We start from the raw sequence: 20,004 nt of genomic DNA, 5'->3' as shown, positions 1-20,004 counted from the left end.
TAGCTCAGTGGGAGAGCTAAATGTTAATCAATTAACCACACAAGTAAGTGAATAATTACAAACCATACTAACTGCTATGAAGAGAACAGTACAGGAAGCTCGGAGGGGGAACAACACAGGCCCTCTCCGGGGTGGGGCGGAGGGGGCGTGAGGAAGGCTTCCTGAAAAAGCAGTGACTGGGCTGAAATCAAGGGCATGAATGGGGCACTGGGTTGAAGGGGTGAGTGCAGGGTGAGGCGTGGAGTCAGAGAAAGGGGAGAGAGAGGGAGAAGTTGGCTGAGGCTAGTCACTCCGGTCCTAAGAAGACAGGTGAGATTCTGGTGTGAGTTTCCTGCACGAAGGGGACCTGACGGCACCTGAGGCTTGGAAAGGTCACCCTGGAGGGACATGGGGGATGGACTGGAGGCAAGGCTGGGGAGAGCCCGGTTAGATGGTGCTGCGCTGCAGGGTGGTGCTGGCTTGCACGGGGGGTGTGGGTGAAGAGAGAAGACCAAGGGGACAGCCTCTCCAGATGCCAGGAGGGAAACAGGTCTGGGGGTAGATTAGATCCGGGGCAAGAGTCAGGACGGTGGCAATGACAGCCAGGTGACAGCGGCCACTTGGTAAGTCACAGACGCTGGAATCAGAACAGTTCTGGGAGGGACTGTTAGCTCCGTTTTGAACCAGGTAAACCTGAGATGCCTCTGAAATGGCCGAGAGGCGCTTGCGAAGACTTTGGCTGCACCCCGCTGGGGGCAGAGGTGCCCTTGTGGTGGAGGGAGGGCTTGGGAGAAGTTGGTACGGGAGACAGAGGCCACTGGTGGGGGCAGGCTCCCCGGCAAGGGTTTAGGAGGGGAGACATGTCTCCATCGAAGACTTGAAGCGCCCTGAAGGTCACGGCCAGGTAGAGGGAGACGACTCAGGCCAAGGGAGAAAGAGGAGCAGGAGGGAGGGACAGCAGGAGAGGGAACTGCCACAGAAGCCAAGTTCAATGGTCAGCAGGGCCTCCTGGGCTGGGAAGTTGAGTAAGAGGGTGACTGAGAACCGTGTCTTGGATTTAGAAAATGAGGTCACTGGTGACGTCGGCCACAGCTGAGGAGGCGGCTGGGGGTGGGCCGGTGGGCGGGGGGAAAGGAAACGGAGCAGGCGCCGGCACTTTGAAGAAGTGTGTGAGGGGAAGAGGGGAAGCAGGAGGACGTGGGGTTGTGGGGAGGCGAGCCTTTGCCTAATTGTGGGGGGGGGGGCGAGGTTCTCCATGCCCCTCACAGAGCGCTGGGAGAGTCGCGTGTGTGCCCTCTGCTCCACACCTAACACAGTCGCCCTCACACAGGGATTCTTGCCACGTGACAGTCACCCTGATGAGGAGGGTGGTGCTGTGACGGTCCTTACTTCCCAGCTGAGGCCCAGAGTGGGTATGCAACTTGCCCAAGGCCACACAGCGAGTAAGCAGAGTCAGGATTTAACCAAGCTAATCAGGTGAACAGTTAGCCACAGAGTCTAACTGAAGAGTTGTCTTCAGCATTCTCGCCCTGGTCTGTCCCTCACCAGTCATGTGCTAGGGTTCATGGAGGGGACCCTGCAGCATCTTCCCGACCCCACGCTCCGTGATCACACCGCAGGGTGGGAGTATTTATACCCTGAAAGCTCGCACAAATTGGAGCTATTTTCAGTCCCTTGCAGAGCCAGTCGTTACACATTTACCAGCACACAAACTGCTCATCCCAGAGGACACAGAGGTGAACCCGGGAGAAGCCCTCCATCCCAGATAGAGTGGCCCAGGGCCTCCTGGCTCCCTCAGAGGGGCCTGCCCACACCCACCCTGTGGCCGGGAGATCTACCTCTGAGTCCGCGAGACCCCGTTTGCTGAGCTCTAGGGCGTCAGGAGGGAGGCAGCTCCCCCTGGGGAGCCCTCATGGCCCAGTGCTGCTGTCTGGAGCCAGGCTGCACTCATGCAGCAGGTCTGGGCGAGCTGCCTCCCTCCACCTGTCACCGCCCACCCGGGGGCCTTTCCTGTCCTTGCCTTTCCCTCCTGGAGCCCAGAGCATCGGCCCAGAGGGCGTGACCCAGACCCTCAGAGCCCTTGCTTCTACTTGCCAAAACGTAGCACGGTTTTCAGAAAAGAAAAGAGGGCAAAGGCAGAGGGCTGCCTCCTGCCTCAGGGCGAGACCCTGAGCTGTGAGGCCGATCACAGAGCACCTCCCCGCACGGAGCTCCCGCAGACCCTCCGTCCTCCCAGAGAACCTGCCGTGTTCACTCCGTTTTAGAGATAAGGGGGCTGAGCTGCAGGAAGGGGAAGTGAGTGGCAGATCTGAGATTTACTCCGGGCGGACTCCGAGGTCCCCGGCCTGGCTCCTGCAGCCCCGCTGCGTGTATGGAGGGGGGCTCGTGGGTCACACGGGCTCAGGACCATCATGGGGCCGCAGACGCTACTGCCACCCCAGACGCTACTGGGCTGGGTGGATGGGGGGGGCCAAGGCTTCCCCTTTCTGCCTTCCAGGCCCCCAGGTCCCAACCTGCAGCCTGCAGCGCCCACCCCCACGTGACCGCCGGGCTCCTACATTTCCCCATTCAGCTGATGGTGAGTGCGTGCTATTTTAAGCCCACATGGAAGTATTTTTTTTTTATAAGGACCATCTGCTACCGGCCCCAGCCCAGATGATACAGTTAGAACCTACCCACAGCATCCTCTCCCGCCTTCAGACAGTTCCAGGAACAAGGGTGAGTCAGTCGCCCAGCTGAACTCCCGTCTTGCTACCCCAAGAGGTGGCCCTGGTCCGGTGCCAGCAGAGGGGGCCGCTCACGCCCCAGGGGCAGGTGCACCGCGCTGCTTCTCAGAGACAGGAAGGGGACCCCCACCCCTCGCAGGGGTGCGCCTGCAGAGAGAGCCAGAAGAAGGCCTGGGAAAGCCCGACTCGGCGCTTCTCAGAGGAGCCCCTTTTCCCTCAGAGGCTGAGATGCAGTTCATGGGTTCAAGAGCAGACGCTGAAGCTTGTCACAGAGAAGTGGGCGGCCAGCAGTCACCTTCTCTGGCTGTCCCCAGAAAAACTCTGCATCGATTTTGGGGTGCAAAGAGGCTGGGTCTCCTCTCACTGGGCTGCGTGGGCCGGTGTCCACCCCGGGCCATGGGAGGATATTACGAAACACTGAACGCGGCCCCTCAGCGCTCACCTCTGCCCACCTCCCCTCCCTTTCTGTCCCTTCCCGCACCTAAGGGCTCCCTGTGCCATTTACCTCGATGTACAGCACAGAGACTGCAGTCAGACCTTGAATCTGGGCTCTATCCCTTATAATCTTGTGACCCAGGGTGAGGTGTACAAATCCCCCCTATTTGCTCATCTGTAAAATGGGGGTAATCTGACCTGCCTCCTGGGATGTCTGAAAGCATTGAATGGGGTGATGTAGGGGAAAGACACTGCTGGACTATTGCTTTCTCTCTCGTTATGCACTTCAGAGGGTATGTCCTTCGAATTGGCTGAGAAGCAGCAAGAGGATTTATCTGAGAGCTTTGGGTGGGTGTGTCTGAAAAGCAGTGCTTCCCTGCTGCGCGTTCTCAGTGGGCCTGGGCGCCCTCTCCTCCTGGGAGCTGGCCCTTTGGCTGCCGGAACCCTGGTTAAGAAATGCATGGGCAGCAGCTGACTTGATCCCCACGGGGTGGCCCCAGCCGGCTGTTACTTCATCACAGGCCGGATGGTGAGAAACGTTGCCTCTGCTGCTGCTCGTGGAAGGACCTGGAGCTCCCAGCCAGGGCCTTCCGTGAGGCTGCTGGCTGCCTCCCGGCCTCTCCTCTCCCTCCGGGGCTGTGGGCCGAGACCTCACAGCCGTACCCCCAGACCTATCTGGTGAGCGCAGCCCTGGGCGGCCTGGGAGTGCCCCGCGAGCAGGCGTGGGGCTGAGGCCTGACAGCTCGACTTCCTGCCCCTGCGCCTGCCTGCTGCCACTCCTCGGAGGCCTACAGTTGATCTGTGGTCAGTGCTCCTACCCGTTTCCTGCCAGCTGCTACTGGGTTTTTAGTCAGCGCCGATAGCTCTGGTAACTGGGAAAGGACCGGGCTGCGTGATTCACCGGCTCTCCCCCGGCGCGCGGAGGGACGGCACCTCCCCTGTCCCCCGGGCCTCCCCCGTGAGCCCCTGTGACTGAGACACAGAAAGCGCCCGCACGCTCATCGCCGCCTGAAGGCTGATGGTGTCTGTGTGCGTGGATGCGTGCGCGGCCTGGGCGTGTGTGCTGGCAGGGGCTTTTTTCTGAATGCACCAGCGCCGAGGGAGATGGGCCCCTGTTTTGAGAAGTCAGAACGTAACTCTAAGCTGAGCGTTGCCCCTCTCACGGGGAGCCCCGGGCTCTCTCTGAGGTGTAACCACAGTGAGCTTGCCGTGGTCCGGATGAGGACATGGTAGTCACACTGAAAATTTTATTTCCTGGCGTTTCGGAAGATGCAGAGGAAAATCCCCCACTGTAGCAAAGGACTCTTTCAAATAGAAAACTGAGAATGTGTCCCTTCATTTTTTCCTTTATGCTGTGGGCCAGAGTTTTGAATTTGTCCACGATGTTGGTGAGCATTTGGCTAAGTGTCTTTCATCAGCTCGAGTGTCACTTCTGAAGCACAGACTCGAGTTTAGAGAGCAGCCTCTCTGCAGGGTGAGGCCGGGACGGGCAGCACCCAGGAGCCTGCGAGATGTGCAGAACTTCTGGCCCCTCCCGGCCTGCTGAGCCGACTTTCTGGACGGGGGTCCCAGCTGTCAGTCTGGGTTTTAGCTGGCTCTCCAGGAGGTCTTGTCTCACCACCAAGGGTAAGAAGTCACAGACCTCGCTGGGAGATTTCATGGATGTTATTGACAGATCCGGGTTGAGACGAAGGCACACGGTGCTCCAGCGCAGGATGGAATGATTTACTCCACGTGTATTTACTGCCCACCCCGTGGTACCAGGCTCTGTGCTGGACACAGCAAGGGACCACCTGGCACCCAGAGCCCAAATCCTTGTCTTCAGGGGTCCCAGTCTGGAGGAAGCAGAGGAAGTCAGCAACAAGGATGCCGTCTAATCTGGAGGAGCTCCCTAGACAGATATGGGTGGGGTGCCCGCGGGGGTGCTGGCGGGAACGGTCGGGGACACCTGTACTATTTCATCAGGGTGGGAATTAGACGTATGGGAGAGAGAAAGTTGGGTGATAGCCTCAGATGGTTTGGGGTTTATCCCAGCTCTGAGGCTGTGTAGTGTAGCAGGCTCAGACAAGTCCTCTCAACCTCAGCTTTCTCATCTGTGTAATGGGCTGAATGATATTTCCTTTCTGATTGTGTTGAAACTCAAGTGAGTTAATGCTTGCCAAGTGCTTAGCACAGGCCTCACTCATCTTCATGAAGATGATGGCATCTGAGGGCAGTGGGGAGCCACTGAGGTTTTTTGGCCGTAGGTGACACGAACAGAACACTGTAATCACTCCTAGAAATGCCTTGTCCATTTAGGCCAGTAGAGGCTCTTTGTTGAGCATAAGACACACGGACCGATAATATTTCAGGCTGTAATCAAGTTTAAAATGTGTCTGAGAAAATATGTTAAATCCTCAAAAGCTCTCCCCTTCCTCCATCATCATATTTTTGGATCCTAAAATCAGCCAAATGCAGAATCTGTCCACTTTCCAAAGCAACGTGCCTTTGGACTGAGAACAAAATTGCAGAACAACAGTTGATTTTTTTCCCTCTGAAACAGTCCCAAGGCCCAGAATACAAGGAGACCTTGACTTCCGAAGCTCGTGCTTCTCGCGGCAGCTGACCAACCCGCTGCCCTCGGACAGGATGAGTTCTGGAGGTTCCCGGCCAGTGGCCTGCTTTCTTCACACCCTGGCAGGGGTGGCTCCGGGCCATGCCCAGGAGACAGCTGACCAGGGTTGGTTCTTCTCAAAGACGGAAAACCTGGGGAGAGAGGGGAGGAGTGGGTCATGGGGAGGTAAGCCCCGGAGCCACCACTGTCCCCGGGGTGTTCTGGAGGAGCTCTCCAGAATCCCTCCCATCTCAAGGCAGCCGCTACACAGATGTGATTCATCCGTCCTACCCATGACCGCCAGGCACTCCACACACGTCTGTCTTCAGAGTGCCTCTCTGGCGGGAGAGCAGGCGTTTGACAGATGTCGCATGATGAGACAGGAGATGAGGGCGGGCTGGAGTAAACCAAGGTCCTCACCGTGGCTCTGCTGAGCCAGGCAGAGCCAGCCTCAGCTCCCCGGGAAGCTTCCTCTCTGGCCTTAGGCTCTTCTTCCTGAGCAATCTCTACCTGCTGGCCTCGGAAGGAGGGGGACGGCGTTTCGGGTGGGGCACCTCGAAGCACCCCGACGCCCACATTTGGAGGCGACGTGGGCAGGCCAGGTGCATCGCAGGAAAACGCGTGCGGCAGCTGCACCCACATCAGAGGCGTGCGGCCCCGTGTGGGAGTCCAGGGGGCGTAGGGTGCTATTCCCGGCGCGGGCGCTGCCTTACTGTGATACGAAGCCTCCCTCTATCTCGGTTTCCCCATCTCTAAAGTGGGGCAAGATCTAACTTTTCTGGTTCCACAAAAGCTCACAGGCAAACCACTTGGCTGGTCAGGAACCTGGCCTCCCTGCTGGGCCCTGGGAACCAGACCTTCCCGATTCCTCCCTGAGAATCTATCTGGCGCTGCCTCCACTCAGGTTCTAAGAGGAGGTGATCCCATTAGAAGGAGCGCTCCTGGTTTCCAGGTAAAGCATCCCTGTGGCTCTCACAGCTCCAGCCGGCCTCTGCACCACCTCCCAAGTGCCCTTTCTGACCCACAGTTGGTTTCTGCCACTGTCCTGTTTAACTCCCCCTAAGACCTCTGTGCAGAAACATTCAAGGCTCCTGTTACCCTCCTGCCCGCCCTCCCTGATTTTCTGATGTAGACCTGCCAGCTGCACACGACAGCTCCCAGTTCCTCAGTCAAGCCAGGTCCTTTTCAAGTCCCAGTGACTCTGCCAATGCTGTTTCCTCTCTGCGCGCCCTTCCCCTCGGATCAGCTCAGCAAACTCCTCTTCATCCGTCAGAACCCAGCTTTGTGATTGTCCCCACCGGGAAGCCTTCCCTGACCTTGTATTCTGTCATCCTGAGGCTCAGAATCAGGGGGTGGGGCGCTCCAAGGCTCACTCCTGTCCACCCCTCCCAGACAGGCTGGCTGGAGTGCTTCCGGCTTTAGGAGAGCAGGAGCGAATTGAACCTGCCTTGTCCCGCTTTGCTGGCAGACTCCTACCCCTCAAAAGAAAGTCTGGAATTCCTGTTCCAGGAAATCCCTGGGTCAGGAAGGTGGGAAGCAGGGAGGGACAGCTGTCAGGAGGCAGAAGACAGGTGGAGATGCCTATTCTGGTTTCAGTCAGATTGGAGCTGGGTGAGAAGGACCGCTGGGAAGCGGTCAGCAAAAACCAGTCTGAATGTGGTCCAAGGGCCCCGGGCTGTGTGTGATCACCTGGTGCTGATGCCCAGGGTTGTTCTCGGGAAGGTGGGAGGGTGCTGGGGAGGGGCCGGCGCTCCCTGACATTTCAGCGCAAGTCTGCCCCAGCAGCAAGCATAAGGAAGGGCCCGAAGGTGATCTGATGCCAAGGATCCTTATGTCTGGGCTGAGCTGTGCCTTCAGGAAGGCAAGGAGGCCGTGAGAAAGGGGAGGCCTAGCTGAACAGGAGATAAAGCCAGGGAGGGGAGGGGCCGGCAGCCCATCCTATTCCTGTCCCAGGCTGACAGCTTGTGACATTCAGATAGCTCCCTAGGTCTGGTTTTTCCTGTTCCTGAAGTTGCTGCAGCAGGACACACGGCTCGGGCAGGAGTGGCCATTGGTGAGCGTCGCCGGGGTGTGTGTGTGTGTGTGTGTGTGTGTGTGTGTGTGTGTGTGTATGTGCGCGCGAGTTATGTCTCAGTTTAAAGAAACAGGAAATTCAGGATTTGTATCAGCACCACATCCCAGGCTCCTTGTTTCCTAGAAAGGAAGGGCAGATAACACGGAGCCTGGGCCCCCACTGAGGCTGGGGCTGGGCCGAAGGAAGGGGCTTCGGGGTTGGCCTGGCCTTGGCCTGCGGCAGCAGCTGGCTCCTGGGTGCCTGCTTTCTTCTCTGCTAGAAAAGGACCTGCTGGAAAAAGCCTGGAAGAAGTCGGGTGGGGAACAGGCTTGGCTCGAGAAAGTTCTGGACTCTTGAGTCTTGTCAGGTCTCCAGTCCTGGTTGCCTCCGTCCTGGGCAATCAGCGAGAGTGACAGGAAGGGTAACTCTGGAGCAGAGGGAGGTTACTTACGGAGGGTGAGAGGGGCCAGGGCAGCTGTGGAGGGTCCTGGGCCCCTGAGCTGGAGCCTCAGGTTCCAGAGTTAAGGCAGTGAGAGCTGGGGGGTGAGTTGGGGGAGCTGTTTCCTTCACAGCCTGGAAGCTGAGGCCCCGGATGCTGAGTGACTGGTCCAGCGTCCTGTGGTACTCAGCTGCTTGATGTCACCAGCCTCCCCTCGCAGCGACCTTCCATTAGATGGTCCAGACATCCCGACTCTGAGTCTCCGAATGCCAGGCCGGGCACCTGAGTGGGCTGGCGCCCCGCCCATCCCCCGGGCCGCCCCTCAGTGCAGGGCCTGGGGCCGCTTTGCGCTGGGGCATCAGGGCTGCAAGCACACGGGGGCCGGCTGCTCGGGCCCTGACGCAGGGCACAGACCCCGCGGTGCCTCCAGGCAATGTGGTCTGACTTCCTGGGCTTGGGGGCTGGTCTTGGAGCTGGGGCTCCTTTGATACATCTCTGTCTCTATCTGCTGCTCTTATTCTGCTCAAAAGAGCACTGACTTGAGCGTCTGGCTTGGAGGCAGCTCTCCCCCACGGGGAGGGAAAGGGCCCTGAGTGGCTGCTTGGGTCCTGAGTCCCGGCTGCTGGGCCCAGGCCTCTCCCTGGTGTGGGCTCCCTGGAACTGCACCCCAGAACTCAGACCTCAGGTCTCCCCCCAGGCCCTCCCTCCCTCCAGGGGCTCTTGGATCTCTGACCCCCTGACCTCGGTGCTCTCTGGCTCCTGGTGGTGGGTGAGCACCACTGGGAGAGGGGCCGGGGCAGAGCCTGGAGGCCAGAACAGCTCACGCTGCAAAGTCTCTGTGCACTGATTTCCCCCCAGCTTGTTCCACTTTTAAAAATAGCTAATGAGGAAATTAATTTTGTCACCCAGATGTATTTGGTAAAAACATGTCAGGGAAAGACAATTAACCTCTACACTGATAAATCCTTCCCAAATTAATGAAGTTAATATTTGAAGATGTTGAGACATTCATCTGGGGAGAGAGGCCACAAAAGCGAGGCCCCTCCAGGCAGAGAAGGAGAGACACAAAAAAGAGGAGAGACAGACAGAGAGGAAAGGATATACTAGGAGGAAGAATCAGGGGAGAGCAGGGTAGGGAGGTGGGAAGGAATGGCAGAGCAAGACAGACAGACAGATGGACAGAATGAGAGAGAGAGGCGAGAACATGTGTTTAGAGGGAACACGGCTATAATGTCTTTCGAGAATTTTCCATTTTTCCAGGTATTCCATTGCAATAGATTTTGGGGCAGAAGACCCGACAAACAAAAGCACAGGATGAAAAGAGTGGAGTACTTGTCAGGGTGGGCTTTTCTAGCCCACATTGATGCAGTCTTCTCTTGGCTCCAAGATTTTGGATTCTTCTTCTCATTAGAGGCAGCCAGGGAGCGCCGGGCTGTGGGAAGCGGCCGGCCAGCAAGAGATGGCACGGTGGTGACTGCCGTTTTCTCTTCCTGTGTTTTCCTGGAGGGTCACAGAATCCTGGCTGGAGGAACCCTCAATTAATACCCACCCCCCAACAATTCAACGCCTCTTCTATCTCTTACCCTTTTACCCCCGGGAACCAGGGAAAAGATGAGACCCCCTTGGAAGAGGTCAGCCTCTGCCTGAGTTGGGTCTTGTCACCCCAGGCTGGGATTGGAGTGGAAGGACAGGTGGCCTTATGTCAGAGAGAGGGACAGGTGGGGGGTGTGGGCAGGCTGGCACCCACGTGGGCAGGGGCCAGCACAGCCAGACCTTTGAGTTCCTGATCCTCCGCAGCCTGAACCCCCACTGGGGATCCTCAGCTCATGAAGCGAATCCCAACCTGGCGCACCTGGAACTCGGATTGAAATGGAAACTTCGTTGGGGACGTTTGGCCTTGGACCCATCGGGGAGAATGGCTGAGGCTTCTCTCAGGCTTCAGTCCAGACTCTGCTCCTGAGGTGCTGACAGGCAGGAGGCCCCTGGGGAACCCAGACGTCACATTTTTCCCAGAGGCCCAGGCTTGGCCTTCAGACCCCAGCCAAAGACGCCGCTTTGCTCTCGTCTGTTAAAAGACCCTTTCTTTATTAATTTCTTCCAACTGTGTGAAATGCAAACAGGACATGAAGCATCCATCATTCCAATCCTGTCAAGTTACTAGTTCTGGGAAGCAGAGGTCAGGACCGGGGCTGGGGACTCGTGTTGCCGTGGGGAGCCTTTCCATCCGGAGGCAAAGAAGTGGGAGAGACGCATGGGACTGTGCGCCTGCCCAGAAAACCCAGGGGCAGCGACAATGACCAGCCCACGGCAGGGCCCAGGAGGCTGAGCTGGAGTCGGGCCTGGGCCGCCTTGTTGGAAAGCCGAAGGGGCCGGAGGAAGAGTTCATGGTGTGGAGACGGGAGGGCGCCGGCAACAGAAGAGGCTGGCCTGCTTGTTTCTACACTTGCAGAAAAGCCAGCCAAGTTGCTCTCACCGGCACGGCGGGCACAGACAGAAGAGGGCGAGACATCAGGTATCTGGAGTTGGATTTCTCCTAATCTAATCTTCCCGGGGAGTGACAAGCGTGCAGGTTGCGGGGAAGCGATGGATGTCACCCACATCCAGCTCCCTTAGACCGCTGCTCGGCTCTGCGTGCCCTCACACCCTCTGCCCCAGAAAACAGAGGGTGTTTGTCTGGATCCCTGAATCCCAAATTGGGTGGATCAGGGCCTCCAAGTGGTGGCCACACACAGAGGGTTCAGAGGGACCTCTCAGGGCTCAGGCCCACCCGACAGTGTCACAGCACCCAGGACTGAGAGGACAGGAACCTCATCGGGTTTTGCAGAAGACCCCAGGGTGGGTGAAGAGGGCTGCTGGCCAAGGCTCCAAGTCCATGTTGGCCATGGGGAACTGCAGAAGTGGTGAGAAAGGGAGGCTTGGTGAGCAGGTGAGGGCTGGCGGTGCTGGGTCTGGGTCCAAACACCCCAAAGATGCCACCAACTTCTACACAGAGCTCTGTGCCCCCACATACCTCCCACCCCCAGCCTCCTGCCCCCAGAAAGTAGGAAAGACTGAGAAATTAAAGCAGGTGGAGGGGGAAGTTTGGGGGATGGTGAGCCGGTGGGATGAGTGTTACGTCTGCAGGAACCTGAGTGCTTCTCTCTCTTCTGCTCTGGACAGAACTCAGGAAACAGGCCCCGACTGCAGCTTGAAGGGCTGGATTAGAGGTACGGGAGAGGATTTTGCCAGCAGGGGTTGGGCGCAAGCTCTGAGAGCTGGGCGGGGGATGCTTTGTAGCCGTGATCTGTTCTGAAGGATGGATTCCATGACATCTGAGGGCATCACCCCGGAGTCCCACAGGTTTGAGTTCCAGCCCAGCCACCGGGCCAGTCTAAACCCCAGTCTCCCCATCTGTATATTAAAATAGCAGTGTCTACCTTGTGGACTTACAGGGATTAATGTATCTAAAAATATGTGCTTTTAGTTCAGAAATACTGTGTGAGTGTTCCCGCCCCATTACACACACGTGTGCACAGCAGGTGCTCTGCCCAGACACGGGGAGGTGCTCTGCTCCTCTCTCCCTGTGCCTTCCCACCTCCTCCTGCACCTTCCCAGCCCACCTGGCCTGGGTTGAACTGGAGCCCAGGGCACAGGGGACGGCTTACCCTGTCTCCTGATCTCACTCGCCCTGTGACCAGGATGAGAAGATTCTCAGGGAACAGGATGAGAAAAGGAAACAGTGGGAGATCCTGGGGCGAGAGTGACCAGTGAAGCAGCACCCGCTGTCTGAGATCTCCTCCTCTGACGGCAGCTCACACGGGCGGACCCTTGCTGAACACATGGGACTGGATGTCCAGCTGCCCCAGGCCCTGGGGAGAGGTTTCATGGACCCCCCTCAGTTGATCCAGCCCCTGCTCAGAGGGTGCTGTGGTGCAGGGAATTTCTGGCGGCAGTGGCTTCAAGCCTGGGCGCCCCTCGCGCCCCAAGTCCCTCAGCAGAGGACGTCTTGCTTGCAGCCTCCACCTGGGCTGGCCTGGCCTCGTGGGGGATGGAGCGATCCTCCAGCTCCGGCCTCTGCTGACTCTGGAGACCAGCCTTTGCCGCTCTGGGGGGTTAATTCACACCATGCAGGGAGGAGGTTGGTTACAAAAGGGAAAACAGTGGGGAAGTGGCAGAAGTTTAAGAAATCTCACAGGGCTCTGCCAGCTGGGGCTCTGGTTCCTGATTCTCCTGCTGAGATGGAGCCGGAGGCCGTGGCCTCTGCCTCCCCCTCCCCCCAGGAGCACACAGTGACCCTGACTCAGCTCCTTCCACAGGGGTGACCGTGGTCAGGGGTCAACTGCGTTTCCAAGCCGGTCTGGACTGGACGTCTCCTCCTCAGGGAGGTCAAGAGACAAGTGACATGCCAAAGTTCACAGGGTCAGCGGCATGCTGAGATGCACCCCAGGGGCAGGACGGCGCCCGGCTCTGCTCTGCCCGGGGCCTGGATCTCAGCCAGGTTCTTCATCTCCAGACCCCAGTTTCCTCACCTGAGACACAGGCACCGTCAGAGCTCCGGGGCGGCTGCATTGGTCTGCTCAGGCTGCCGTAACAGAACGTCCCCGACTGGGCTGACACCGCACAGACGCACGGTATCCCCGCTTGGGAGGCTGCAGTCCCAGATCAAGGTGTCTGCAGGGTTGGTTCCCACTGAGGCCCGTGAGGGAGAACCTGGTCCGGGCTGTCTCCCCAGCTTCTGGCGGTTTGCTGAGCACTTGTGCCAGGCTCTGTTCCATCGGCTTTACATGGAGCCTCGGTGGCTGCTCACGCCCCGGCGCCCGGACCTGCCTCCCTGTGTTGGCTGTCGGCCCTTCCCTGGTGCGGACTGGCCTCTGGCACCAAAGCCAGGTGCTGACTCTCAGCATCTAGCAAGGCGCCCGCTGCTCCTGCCTAGCTCTAGGGACCCCTCCCTGTCCCGACCCCAGCTGGGCCCTGCCTCTGTGACTCCAGCCTATTGATTGTTTTTTTTGGGGGGGGGTGATGGAAATGTTTTATTTTACTTTATTTTCTTATTTTTATCGCTATTATTTTCAGCCTGTTGACAGTTTAATCCTCCCCCCACCACCCCACCAAGTGGGGCTGGGCTTTGGACAAGGCTGGGGTCTGAGGTAGCTGGGCTGGGCTGATACAACTCTGGGGTGCAGCCCGTCCATTCAGGGAGCTCAGGGGCTGCCAGGGTGCCCTCGGCCAGGGGGACCCCGCATGGCATGGCTGGTGTAGGGGTGGGTCGGGGTGGGGATGGAGAGCCAACTTTCCCCCTTTCTCTTTCAAATTGAAAAAAGGGAATGTGAGGCCCCAGCCCGAGCACCTCTTGGAAACTGTCTCTGCCTCCAGCTGCCCTTCCTACAGCCACCCTGAGCTGTGATTAACGGCTGGGAGGGACAGTGGGTGGATGTCCAGGGGGGGATTCCTCCTGCAAGACATCCGGGGCACTCCTTGGAGACCTCTTTCAGGGTGAAGTGATTATGCAATGGCCCACGCAGCCAGTTCCCAGAGGAGATGGTCTGAGGCCATGGTCATGGTGACCCTCTCCCCGGCGACAGACTTCCACCTGCCCTGCTCGGTGGCTAAGAGCTTACACCCCTTTCCAGTCCCTCTTCACCAGAAATAGAGCTCTCTTCTGTCAGCTGCTGGGCCTGACCTGCTGGCCGTGTCCCCTGGAGATGCAGAAGGCACCACGGAGGGCAGTTTCCCCAGAGGAGCAGGGTCAGCGCAGCCAGGACAGGAGGAAATAGGCCCCCTCCACTCCCTCCCTCCCTCCGTCTCTCCCTCTCCCTCCTTCTCTCCATCCTCCCTTTCCTCCCTCTGTCTGTCTGTGCCTCTCTTCTTTTCAGCCCATTCTTTCTGTCTGTCAGCCCTTTCCTCTCCCTCTGTCTCTCTGTGTCTCTCCACCTCTCTCAGTGGGATTCCTGTGTTCCCTGCTCGCACACTCACCTGCCCTCCCCAGCTGCCGGGGTCTGTGTGAGACCCCGAGGGTGTGCCTGCCGGTCTGCCCTGGGGGAGGGGTCCCTGTGGGAGCAGACCTCTCTTTCCTGCAAACGAGGGACAGTGAGGAGCCCGATGGAGAAGTCCTTTCACTCAGAGGCCCATCAGCCCAGATTCAGCCCGGTGTCGAGGAGAGGCCGGAGCCCCAAGGGGACCCTTCCTCACGACCTGCGATGCTCCGCCTGCATCTTGAGCGGGGAAAATACTTTCTCTTTCCTTTTCACTTTGAGGCAACTTGGATGTTGTTCTTGTGTTGAATAAATTCATCTAAAATTTTTTATGGTTTTTGTTTCAGATGTGCTTGCCGTAAATATTCACTCCAAATTATCCGAAGAACAGTCACCGTTTGTCCCAGCGTTGACCTGCGTGTCGTCTCCCAGGGCTGGTGGCGGCTGCTCCCTCCGTGGGTAGGGCTTCAGCACCGCGGAGGACTGGCCCCCGCGGTCCCTTCCCGCCGGCTCATTACCGTCTGCTCAGGGTGACCTTGTGGCTGACTCCGAGGGAGGGGAAAGAACGAGCGGGGACGGCCTGGGCACTGCCTGGCACTGAACTTGATCGTGGTACCGCAGGCCCCAGGACGGGTATGGGGAAATGGAAGCCCACCCTCCTGCCCGCCCCGGGGCGGCTGCCCCTGCCTGAGCCACTCGGCACGTGGCCGTCCCGCGGACGTCACCTTGGAGCCGACGAGCTGATGCGTCTAATTAAGTCCTGCTCTCCAGCTGACAAGTACCAGCCCCGCTGCAGAGAAGATCGGGGCCCCCCAAGGGCTTCCCTCTGGCAGGGCTAAATACTAATGACCTCTCTTTACTCCGTGATTATTCAGGGTCAATGACGGCACCGCATCCCAAAGCGAGCAGTCAGTGCCAGGAGACACGAAACAGTGTGTAAACTGTAGTGTGCTGCCCGCCGGCCCCAAACTGTGGGAGGGATTGTCGTCGCCGGGGGAAGGGGCCCCTTTGTTACCAGGTGCGCCTCCAAGCTGCGCCTGCGGGCTGCCGACCCACGGGGAGTTTCCGGCTGGAAGGGAAGGGACGCAGTCTGCCCGGCCAGGAAGCTCAGGAGAGAAGCTCCCTTTGAAGCTGAGTCACAGGTGGTTCAGACACGACACACCTGAGCAGAGGTCGGCGCCCTTCAGGTGGTCACGGCTGAACAGACATCCACAGGGAACCCAGGATGCGCCGGGCGTCCGGCTGGCCCTGGAGGGGAGCAGGGGTGAGAGACACAGCCTGCTGTGTGTGCGGGTCTAGACTGGACCCGGGGGTTCATGTCAGAAAACTGCCCTTATAAGTGTGTGTGTGTGTGTGCATTTTGCACACTGGGGGCAGTCCCTACACTGACAGAGAGTGAGGGGACTAGCACACGGCAACGATGAAAGATCTGGTTTTAAATGACCCCCCTTCTTGGCACACGGGGTCCACGCGGCAACAGCTCATCGACTGAGACGCCCGCTGGACGCCCTTGGCTCTGGTTTCCTTCAAGAGGCGACTGAGGTGAAGGTGCCAGCGTGAGGCCTGGGGCATCCAGTGTGGCAGGTGGAGAGTACATCCCAGCGTCCTGATTAGTCCTCAGTAATGGAGGAGCGGGTCTGTAATTACGACATGAGGTCATCTTAATTAGAATGACATAAAGTAATGTCTAATTAGGCATTATCCCGTTTTTAAAGACTTGTCAGATTCAAAGGCAAAATCTTCCAGCATCTCGGTGGTGAACTTTGAAGTTCTCCATTGGTGTTCTTTGTCTCTCTGCCCCCTTGGCGAGGGGCAGGGCCGACCAGCTGCTGGCCTCCAGTGAGTGCTCGGGCCCGTGTGCTGGCCCTCCTTGGCACCACCTGCACGCAGAAGGAGAGGCAGGGGTGGGGGTGGTCCAGGTAAGGGTCAGGAGGGGCTTGTGGGGAGGGCCGGGCTCCTTCCTTTGCTCTCAGGCGCCCTCCTTTTCCCAGGAGGAAGTGTTACACGGGATGAAAGAACAACATTGGGAACCAGAATAGCCTTGCAGGACCCGGTCCGCCCGTGAACTTCCCTGTCTCTCTGACCCTATCTTTCTTCATCTGTGAAACAGAGCTGGTCTGTGAGTGGAGGTCGAAGAGGGTGGTTGGAACAGAGCAACGGTTCTTAAACAAAGTTTCCAGAAAACTCTGTTCCTTAAGCTGGACTAAAGGATTTTGCTACTAAAATCAAGTAATAAAGGTTCTCCTTGGTTTGTAGAGACAGTGACATCAAAAGCTACTGGTGGCAGAGGACCCCCGTTTTCCACTTACCACAGGGGTCACTCATCCTGGGTGTCCCAGGGACACCGTCAGAGCACCTGTGTGCTAGCTGGAGGCACAGCTTCTCCCAGGCCTGTCGGGACTCTGGGCAGTGAGGGCCTCCCCATCCCATCCCTCTCACCCTGGTGACCTCCGGCAAGGCTGCCACGTTGGCTTTCCCGCCAGTGGCCCCTGGCCAGCTGGTCACAGTGTCTACTGGCCCGCTCTTTGGGTCCTGTCCCTCTCCGAGAGTGACAGAGCCCTCCTTGTGTCCCCCACGTTCCGTGGGCTTCATAGAGGATGATGACAGGGTGAGGGGCAGGCCGACTGCATCCTCGCTTGGCCAGGAAGGTGCTCCTTCCTCCGAACCAGGTGTCCCTCCGCCTCCCACCTCACCCCGTCCCTGCTGTTGAGACTGGGAAATGCAGCCTTTAACACCTCGGGCTGAGAATCTGCATTTGGGGTGTTTCACCTTTGAGGGCTTCCCCCCAATAATGGGGAAGTTCTCCCCTCACATCTGCATGAATGAAAGGCTAATATCAGAGGAGGTCTTTCCAGACGTCAGAGATCTCTCAGAATGCGAACACCAGCTGTTTCCAAAAACAGACTAACTGGAAGCCCAGCTCACCTACTTTGGGTTAGGTTTTCGTACTGAATAGGAGGTTCTCAGTTTTAAGTTTCTCTTCCATAAAGTTTAAACTGTGGCAAAATACACACAACATTAAAATGGCCATCTTAGCCATTTTTAAGCATGCTGTTCAGCGGTATCAAGTTTCTCTTCCATAATTTTTAATGTTTCATAACATGTTAGCACCTGACCATACGACCTTCTTCTATGAGGTAGAACAAAAACATAAATTCTACTTTTTAAGTTGAATGAATGAATCTGTGCTTCTACAGACAGCACCGTCCCCTGGGGGCCGTTGTCACCAGACGTCATCGCTCAGCCCTTTCCGGCTGCAGCTCTGAATCTGACCCAGGTTTGGTGGAGACCCCGGCAACCTCTACTTCTTAGCTCTGTGACTTCAGAACAATGTCTTGGTTTTCTTGTCTGTAAAATATAAATAGTGAGACTTCCCCTGGGGAGCGTAGAATAAGATGATAGTACTCAGAGAGCAGCCAGCACCCACTGGCCTGGGAAGGCTGCGTCTCGCTATGACTGCCCTCGGGTGGCCTGCAGCAGCCTCTTAGCCAAGCAGGACGTGCTGAGCGGGCCGAAGCCTGTCGGAGCAGGTTAAAAACAAATGAAAGTAACCCCAGCGAGGGAAACTGGGTGAAAACTACCCAGGCCTGAAGCCGATCGCTGACCTCCTGCTTGGTAAAGTCGACCTAGACTATCCATTTCCCCTTTGTGGCTTCACTTAATAGGAAAGTCCCTGCAGGTGTGAGCTGAGACTTACAAAGAAGGTTGGGAGATAGCAGCCTGGAAAAACAGTTCCACCTATAAACACCTGTGTTCACAAGTGCTGTATTTGTACAGCTATTTTCAAACACTGTTTACACACACCTATCCTCTCACCCCGCTCCGGTGCGTTGCCTGGCATCTGCGGACCCGCTGGCCCGGGGCCAGACTGCCCGTCGGAAACGGCTCCCCCTTCCCCCCGCCGCTCGGCTCGGAGCCCAGGTCTTCCTGGGACCTCCTGTGGCCTTCGTGCTCCCAGGGTGACCTCTGGGAGCTCAGCCCAGTCAGGTCTGAGACCTCAGTGTGGCAAGGAGGGCCTCTTGGGGGCCTCTTGGGGGACAGTGACCCCAGCTGGACGAAAGAGGACACCTGCCCTTTTCTAAGCTGGCCCAGGTCACTTTGCATTTTCACACCCACAGGAAATTTGAGCCCCTCAACCACCTGATTACAACAGCCATGCAGGACTGCCTGGGGAGGGGGGAGCCGCCAGAGAGCCAACAATGAGACCTTTAGAGGTCCTGTGGACAGAGGAGGAAATGCGTTCAATGCGGCCCTTTTTCATTCCATAAGGACTCTAGAATTTGTTCAGAATTCCACCTGACTTCTGACTTCCTTCATGTCTCACCTTGGTGAGTGGTTTCACCCCTACCTGCACAGGAGACTCACTGGGACCTTCTGAACGTCCGACGTTCAGGCCCCAGGCCCAAAGATGCTCGTTCACTTGACCCAAAGTGGGGCGCGGGCTCCAACCCATTAGAGTCCCCGATTAGTCTAAGGTATGGTGAGTTAAGCACAGCCTCCCCGGTAGGATGGCTAGACATATTTATTTACAATAACCCTTTGACTTAGAATAGCTGTGCTTTTACAGAAAACTTGCAAAGATGGCACCGAGAATTCCCCCGCCTCTAGCCTGTCCCCGTCTCGCTAATGGGGACATAGCTGAAGTCACTGATCTCAACTCAGGCTCCGGTGTCCATCCACCACTGCTAACTAGACTCCGTGGGTTATTGGGGTAATGCCAGCTTTTCCTGAGTCGTCCTTCTGCCCTTGGGGATCCTTCCTCACATTGAACTGTCACGTCTCCATGGCCTCCCCTGGCCTGTGACAGTTTCTCAGACTGGCCTTGTTGTCTGTGACCCTGATGGTTTTGGGGGCACATATTTTGTAGAGTCCCTGAGGTTTGGGCTTAGCTGATGTTTTTCTCGTGCGGAGACTGGGTGATGGGTTTTGGAAGGAATACCCCAGAGGCCAAGTGACATTTCCATCCTGTCACAGGAAGGCAGGTCTCAGCACAGGACTCATCACTGCAGATGTGGGACTCGGTCACCTGGCTGATGGAGGCAGTGTCCATCCTCCAGGTTCTCCACGGTCAGCTCAGCCCCCTTCCTACATGGTCCTCTTCGGAGGCGAGTCACCGGGCACGCCCACACCATTGCGGAGGGCGGTGTCCACTCCATCTCTTGGAGGGAGTGGTATCTATGCCAAGTCTGTAGAATTCCTTTGTCAGGGTGCATTATCTTTTTTCCCCATGATTTATTTTTCCACTTATTTATTTATATTGGTGTGGACTCACAGATAATTAAACTTTGGATTATAACCCAATACTCCGTTACTTTGTTGCTCACAGTGATCCAGAGTTGGGTGCCGAGAGCTCTTTCCAGGCGGCAGCTTTGTCCCTCTGAGGTGCCCCATCCTTTTGGTTTCCAGGTACTTCCTCACTGAAGAAGAGAGGCCCGGGCTTTGCAGAGCACCTGCTGCCTTCTGCTTGGGCATGTCATTTGCATTTTCATTGTTTAATAATAACCACTCCTTCCTTTCCTTAACACACTCTCGCTTCCTCTCTGACTCACAGTTTTCACTCTTGTCCCAGGAGAGGCTTCACGGGGTGGTGGAAGGACCACGGGTGGAGAGCCAGGTGGAGTTTGTCCCCCAGTTCTGCTCCTCCCCAGATGTGTGACCTAGAACAAACTCCTTCACCTCCACCAGCCTCCAGTCTCTGATCCGGGAGAGGAGCCAGCACTGAGTATATCAAAGGAGGACTGTGAGCCTTGGGGACCAGCGTAGACAGGGCCAGCTTCACGGGAGGTGCCCGTATAAGTAGCTTTGCCATTTTATTCCTGCCTCGGGCT

The 20,004-nt window shown here is 57.4% G+C and overlaps 1 long non-coding RNA gene across 2 annotated transcripts; it reads left to right on the top strand.

The window, feature by feature from the left end:
* The first annotated feature begins 167 nt into the window (after positions 1-167).
* Positions 168-19,750, top strand: LOC106730542. 2 transcript variants are annotated; one of them, XR_004326096.1, is made up of 5 exons: positions 176-309; positions 2,477-2,557; positions 10,023-10,737; positions 11,385-11,431; positions 14,524-19,750. It is a non-coding gene; the product is annotated as an uncharacterized LOC106730542 (long non-coding RNA). The 2 variants fall into 2 exon arrangements; XR_001367005.2 differs by lacking the exon at positions 2,477-2,557 and having other exon boundaries at positions 168-309; positions 14,524-19,749.
* The last annotated feature ends 254 nt before the right edge of the window (positions 19,751-20,004 follow it).

The sequence above is a fragment of the Camelus ferus genome, chromosome 15 (assembly GCF_009834535.1).
Source record: "Camelus ferus isolate YT-003-E chromosome 15, BCGSAC_Cfer_1.0, whole genome shotgun sequence".
Lineage (NCBI taxonomy): Eukaryota > Metazoa > Chordata > Mammalia > Artiodactyla > Camelidae > Camelus > Camelus ferus.
The sequence above is the reverse complement of the archived record's forward strand: the minus strand, read 5'-3'. Positions and strand labels throughout refer to the sequence as shown.